Source organism: Mustela nivalis (assembly GCF_964662115.1).
Source record: "Mustela nivalis genome assembly, chromosome: 9".
NCBI classification, from domain to species: domain Eukaryota; kingdom Metazoa; phylum Chordata; class Mammalia; order Carnivora; family Mustelidae; genus Mustela; species Mustela nivalis.
This window is the reverse complement of record NC_139028.1, coordinates 7,928,828-7,934,687: the sequence shown is the minus strand read 5'-3', so window position 1 is coordinate 7,934,687 and position 5,860 is coordinate 7,928,828. Positions and strand designations below refer to the sequence as shown.

The following is a 5,860-nucleotide window of genomic DNA, read 5'->3' as shown; positions in this document are numbered from 1 at the left end:
CATTGTACCCTGAACATCCGGCACTAAGTGGTGCTACTATTATTTCCCTAGCTTTCTGCTAATACTACATTCTTTAAGTTGCTGTATCTTTTTTTTCTAAAGATTTTATTTATTTATTTGACAGAGATCATAAGTAGGTGGGGGGGGGCAGGCTCCCCACTGAGCAGAGAGCCCCATGCAGGGCTTGATCTCAGGACCCTGAGATCATGACCTGAGCCGAAGGCAGAGGCTTAACCCACTGAGCCCTCCAGGCGCCCCAAGAAAGCTAGACATGTAGTAAAGCCAGGTGCCCATTTTGTTCTTACAAAATTGACAAAGACACAGATTTCTTTTTTTTTTTAAAGATTTTATTTATTTATTTGACAGAGAGAAATCACAAGTAGTCGGAGAGGCAGGCAGAGAGAGAGAGAGGGAAGCAGGCTCCCTGCTGAGCAGAGAGCCCGATGCGGGACTCGATCCCAGGACCCTGAGACCATGACCTGAGCCGAAGGCAGCGGCTTAACCACTGAGCCACCCAGGCGCCCAAAGACACAGATTTCTGCTTCTAGTCATGATGGAGTAACTGGGATTGGCTAATCTCTACTGCCTTAAACAACTGAAATATATGAAACCATGTTTTTTAAATTAAAAAAAATTTTTTTCTTATTTGAGAGAGTGAGCGAGAACATGTTCAAGCTGGGGGAGGAGCAGAGGGAGAGAGAGACTCTCCAGCAGATTCCGTGCCGAGCGTGGAGCTCAATGCAGGGCTCAATCCCATGACCCCTGGGATCATGACATGGGCCAAAACTAAGTCAGACACTTAACCAACTAAGACACCCAGATGCTCCTTAGAAAATTTAAAATATAATATAAAAAAATATATATACACAATATAATACAATTAACTATAGTCTCCACACTGTATGTTACACCCCCAGAAATAATTTATGTTATAACTGGAATTTTGTACCTTTGGACGACCTTTGTCCATTTCCCTCAACCCCTCCCCCACCAAATCTGTCCTCTGTTTCTATGAGTTTGGATTTTTTAGATTCTACATATATGTGAGATCATATAGTATCTGTTTGACTTATTTCACTCAACATCACCCTCAAGGGCCATCCTTGTTGTGACAAATGGAAGAATTTCCTCCCTTTTTAATGGATGAATAACATTCCATTGTATATGTGTGTGTGTGTGTGTGTTTCATGTATACACTCCATCTCCTTTACCCACTCACCCATCAGTGGACACAGATTGTTTCCACGTCTTGACTATCGTAAATAATGCTGCAATGAACCCAGGAGTGCAGATATCTCTTTGAGAAAGCGATTTCATTTCCTTTGCATATGTTCCCCGACCGGGGATTGCTGGATCGTGTTAGTTCTATTTCTAATTATTGAGGAACCTCCGTGTGTTTTCCAGAGCGGCTGCACCAGTTTGCGTTCCCACCAACAGTGCACAAGGTTCCCCTTTCTCCGCATCCTCGCCAGCACTCATTTCTTGTCTTCCTGGTTCTAGCCGTTCTCACGCACGAAGCGGTGTCTCATCCCGGATCTGCATCTGCATTTCGATAGTTGGTATTTTAAAACCTTGAAACTGACTATTTTAAAGCCACGTGGGGATGGGTATAAACAGAGAAGGTGAGAGGTCCCAGGGATGAGCCGGGCAGGCCAGTGTAACGATGACGGGATTGACGAGCTATTACGGATGCAATGAATCCTCACAAATTTAGTGGCTTAAAACAACATCAGTTTCTCCTCTCATGGTGATGGAGGGCAGAGGTGCGGAATGAAGAACCCGGTAAAGACAGTGCGACAAGAAGGGAGGCGTCGCTCTGCCGAAGTCCACGGACTGATCCACGAAGCTGAGGACGAGAACTATCAGGTGAAGCAAATGGAGACCATGGAAACCACCGGTGACGCTGACAAGACTCTGTTCGTGGAACTGGTGGCAGATGAGAGCCGGGTAGGAGCGGGATGTTAGCCCCAGATCGGAGCGGGATGTTAGACCCAGGTGGATGGCCCAGGCAGTCACACAACGTCCCCCTTTACAAGAGTCTCATGTTGGACAAAGGCTCTGCTATCACTGTCTTGAAATTCTTAATAATTTTGAACACGAGGCCTCACAGTTTGATTTTGTTCTGGCCCCAGCAACTCGTGTAGCTGGTCCTGAAACAGAAGAAGACTTGCAGACAAAGGTTATGCACAACTCTCTCAAGGAATTTTATATAAATAAGATCAGAAAATTGGAGCCGGAGGAGGAAGAGGGGTCACAGGAGAGTTTTTAAACTTAGGATGGTTGCTTTTGATGGTCTGGGTGCTGCCTCTGTGGCCCCAGAGAGCAGGGTTGATGGGGGCGCTTTCTCCCTGCCACCATCATGTGGGTTCACAGGATCCCTGCCCTGGAGAGCACCCCTGTTTCCCTGGCTCACCTCCATTGTTTTTCCAGTGGCCTGGTGGTGGTGTGTAGAAAGGATCAAAACCTTATGACTTGAACTACAACATATCTTCTTAATCGACCAAACTCACGTCACTCTGAACCCCAGCATCTGAGAGTAATTTTCCATCTTTGTTTTTCACAGATCTGTGTTCTTTTGGAAGCATTTGCAAGTTGATTTTATCATGATTTGTTCTAGCATTTTCCCAGGAATGCCAGTTAACTGGAATCAGAGCCAGAGTCATTGATTGCTGTCCTCAGGAAAGACACACTGTTGGCATCTGTCCAAGCTGCAGGCATCTCCCCTCGGATCAAAGTCTCTGGAAACGAATTTCACTGTGAAGGGCTGCTACGTGCACTTGACACAAACCATGCAAAGAGCCAAACATACCCACTACCACACACCACCAGGTATGCACAATGTAATGTCCACACCTCCCTGGCCTGGGGAAGTTGTCCAACCGTGACTGTGATCGATGAGAGACTTCCAGAAATCTCTGACATGGATGCTGCTGAAACTATGAAGGGGAAGAGAAAAAATACAGTCTCCTAAACCATCTCTAATACTTATCTACAATCATTCGACTTGTTGGAGCACATTGAGTCGCAGCCTCAGTTTTGCACCAGGGATAACCATTTCTCAACATACTCCATGTTAGTAATTTCTGTAAAATTTAGGTGTAAAATTTCTGTAAAATCTTTGAATTTCCATTTATACTGGCTGCTCTTTCCATCCCCTTCACAGACGTCACTCACTGCAGTGTTTGCTCTTAGTGTTTTCTCTGTCAGTGCTTGAAGGTGGGAAGGGACGAGGGAAGAAGGAGGAGCCAACGGACGGACGGACGGAAGCACAGGTCTCGGGAAGACGGAAATAGACTTTTCACTGACTTCCTCGGTTTCTCCGCACTGACAACACACAGAAACACAAGGTCCAGAAACCCAACTCTTGTGGGCAAGGGGCTTCCATTGCAGTTAGGGAGACAGACGTGAACAGGAAGATGGATACAATCAAAGCCTGAGTCTTGGGGACCCATCCTTTCCTTCCAGGTCTTTCTTGTGGTACTCAGACTTCTCATGTTAATCTCACCCACCGTAACCCCCCGTCCATCCTTCCCACTCTTCCAGCAACACTCACCTAATTCCATCTTGTTTTTCCAGAGTCTGTTCTTTATTATGAGTTAATTAAAACAAAACAAAACAAAACACTCCTAATATGTTAGCAAGCAGATAGGTTGTTGTCTCTTCCTAGACAACTCTGCTAAAAATTTTAAATTTAGCTTTCAGTCTTAAAAGGTATTCATTTAAAAGTAAACTTTCGCTGTGTTGGTGAGCACACAGAGATTCAGGGGAAGACCCTTACCTGGGGAGGGCAGAGAAGCTCTGTGCCCCAGAGCTATGCAGCTACTGGCTGTTCCTGAGTCACACCTTCGTCACAATAAACCAGTGACCTAAAACACGGTGACACACACACCTTTCTGCAGGAGACTTCTTCATGATGGAAAGAAGAACCCAAATTCACAGTACGGTGAACTCACTGAAAAGAACATTAAAGACGGAAAGATGGAGCCAGCTGAGATGACCATCAGTTTGTTAAAGAGGGAAACAGGTCAGAGACAGTGGCTGCCAATGCTCAGAAGAAACATTTCTCGATTGATGAGTTCCAAGAAATCAAGACAATCTTCAAGGTTGGAGCAAGACCATGGATGGCAAGGCATGGGTGTCTTTGGTTCTGTTTTTTGACTGTAATAATGAGATCTTACTGAACGATGTCTTAGAAGGGGAAAGAGTACTTGGTAGAAGTGATGACAACAGAGAGCTTGGAAAAGAGAATTCGGACCTATCTTCAGTCGATAAAGCCAATTATTGACTTCTACGGAGTGATGGGGAAAGCCAAGAAAATAGCTGCGTCTAAGTGTACTGATGAAGTTTTTGATGAAGTTGTGAAGACTTCGGACAAAGAAGGCTAACTCCGCATCTGAAAGCATCCTTGAAATCATGCTTGAATATTGCTCTGGTGGCTGCTATTACCACCCCCCTTTTAAGGCGATTTTCATATTTATATCTCAATTAATGGCTGAAAAGTATGCAGTAAAACAAATTACATTTTTTATCTTTAATTGTTTTTTGGTTACAGGAATAGACCGTGCTTTTGGGTCTACCCATCTTAGCTATGGGGCTCATGAAACAAAGAAGGGTATCAGCCAGTTCTTTGTCTCGACTCTAACAACATAACCCTCTATAGTTTGTGCCTTCTGTGAGCAGACTTTTTAGTGGGTATGTATATCCCTTCAACAACCACATGTTAAGATTAGGGATTCCCCACTTCCTTGTTTTCTGGAAGGTTTTAAATTTCCAACCTGTTAAGTGAATCTGTGGACCAAATTCCAAAGGAACTCTTCTGGTAGTCAGTTCCTCCAAAATGTGTTTGGTAAACAAACTCATGAAATGAATTCCTAGAAGCGTTTTAGTATTTATCAAATAACTGACCATTTCCTATAGAAAGGTAAGAAAACTTGGGCTTTGTTTTACAACATCTTACACAAAGTTGTGTGACAGGATGTCTTCTGTGCTTCCTGGGGTTGGGACAGAATTTCTGGGGGTTCAGAATCAGTTCCCTTCTGACGTAAAGCTGAGGGTAAGAGGCAAGGATCCCATCAAATGACATGTGCTCCTGTGGTCTATGCTACAGTGTTACTGATGAGTAAACTGATCATAACGACATTCCTAGCACTAGAACCTTGAAATGCATGTGCTAGGTTTATGGTAAAATGATTTGGTTAACATTCATTCCAAGTTTTTTTGTTTGTTTTTTAGAGTAAAGGTAGGGTTGGTATGAAGTAAAAACATCGAATGGTTAAAAATAATAATAAAAAGATAGAAGTAAACTTCGGAGTAACAACGGCAGGCCTTTCGCTAGGCAAATGTGGCATCCTGAAAAGCAGCTTGGTCGTTGTCTAAGACTTCGAAGTTTCAAAAGTGCTTTCAGGTATATTTCGTCACTTGATATTCTCATTGAGCTTATAGAATTCTCTGATTTTTTTCATTTTACAGATGAGGAAGCAGAGGACCAGGCCAGAGTCGTACAGCCAGTACGTAACAGGATCTCAAAGGTAAACTACTCGTGATTTTCAAACCCGGGGCTGTTCTAAAGACTCTTCTGCGGCCTTTCCAGTTCTGAAAGCCAAGTGCCTGAAAGTGCTCGTCCATGTGTTTGGTTTTTGAGAAAAAGAGGAATTGAGGAGGGAAGGACAGGGGAGGGAGGAGACAAAGGAGGAAGGGACAGACTGTAGGAGTCGGGATGACGGTGCCGGACTGGTGAAGGGACCCGGGATGCGCCACACTGAGGGGGAGGGGCGCCCCAGAGCTGTGAGTCTCTTCCATAGACTCTCTTTTGTTCTTCCCAGCGGCAAGTCAAAAGTAAGAGAATCCATGAAATTAAAAG

At 44.3% G+C, this 5,860-nt stretch overlaps 1 pseudogene across 1 annotated transcript; it reads left to right on the top strand.

Moving 5' to 3' along the window:
* The first annotated feature begins 1,770 nt into the window (after positions 1-1,770).
* On the top strand, positions 1,771-4,426 carry LOC309841317 (UMP-CMP kinase pseudogene; annotated as a pseudogene). Its single transcript has 2 exons — positions 1,771-1,947; positions 3,887-4,426. The product of its transcript is annotated as a UMP-CMP kinase pseudogene (transcript).
* The last annotated feature ends 1,434 nt before the right edge of the window (positions 4,427-5,860 follow it).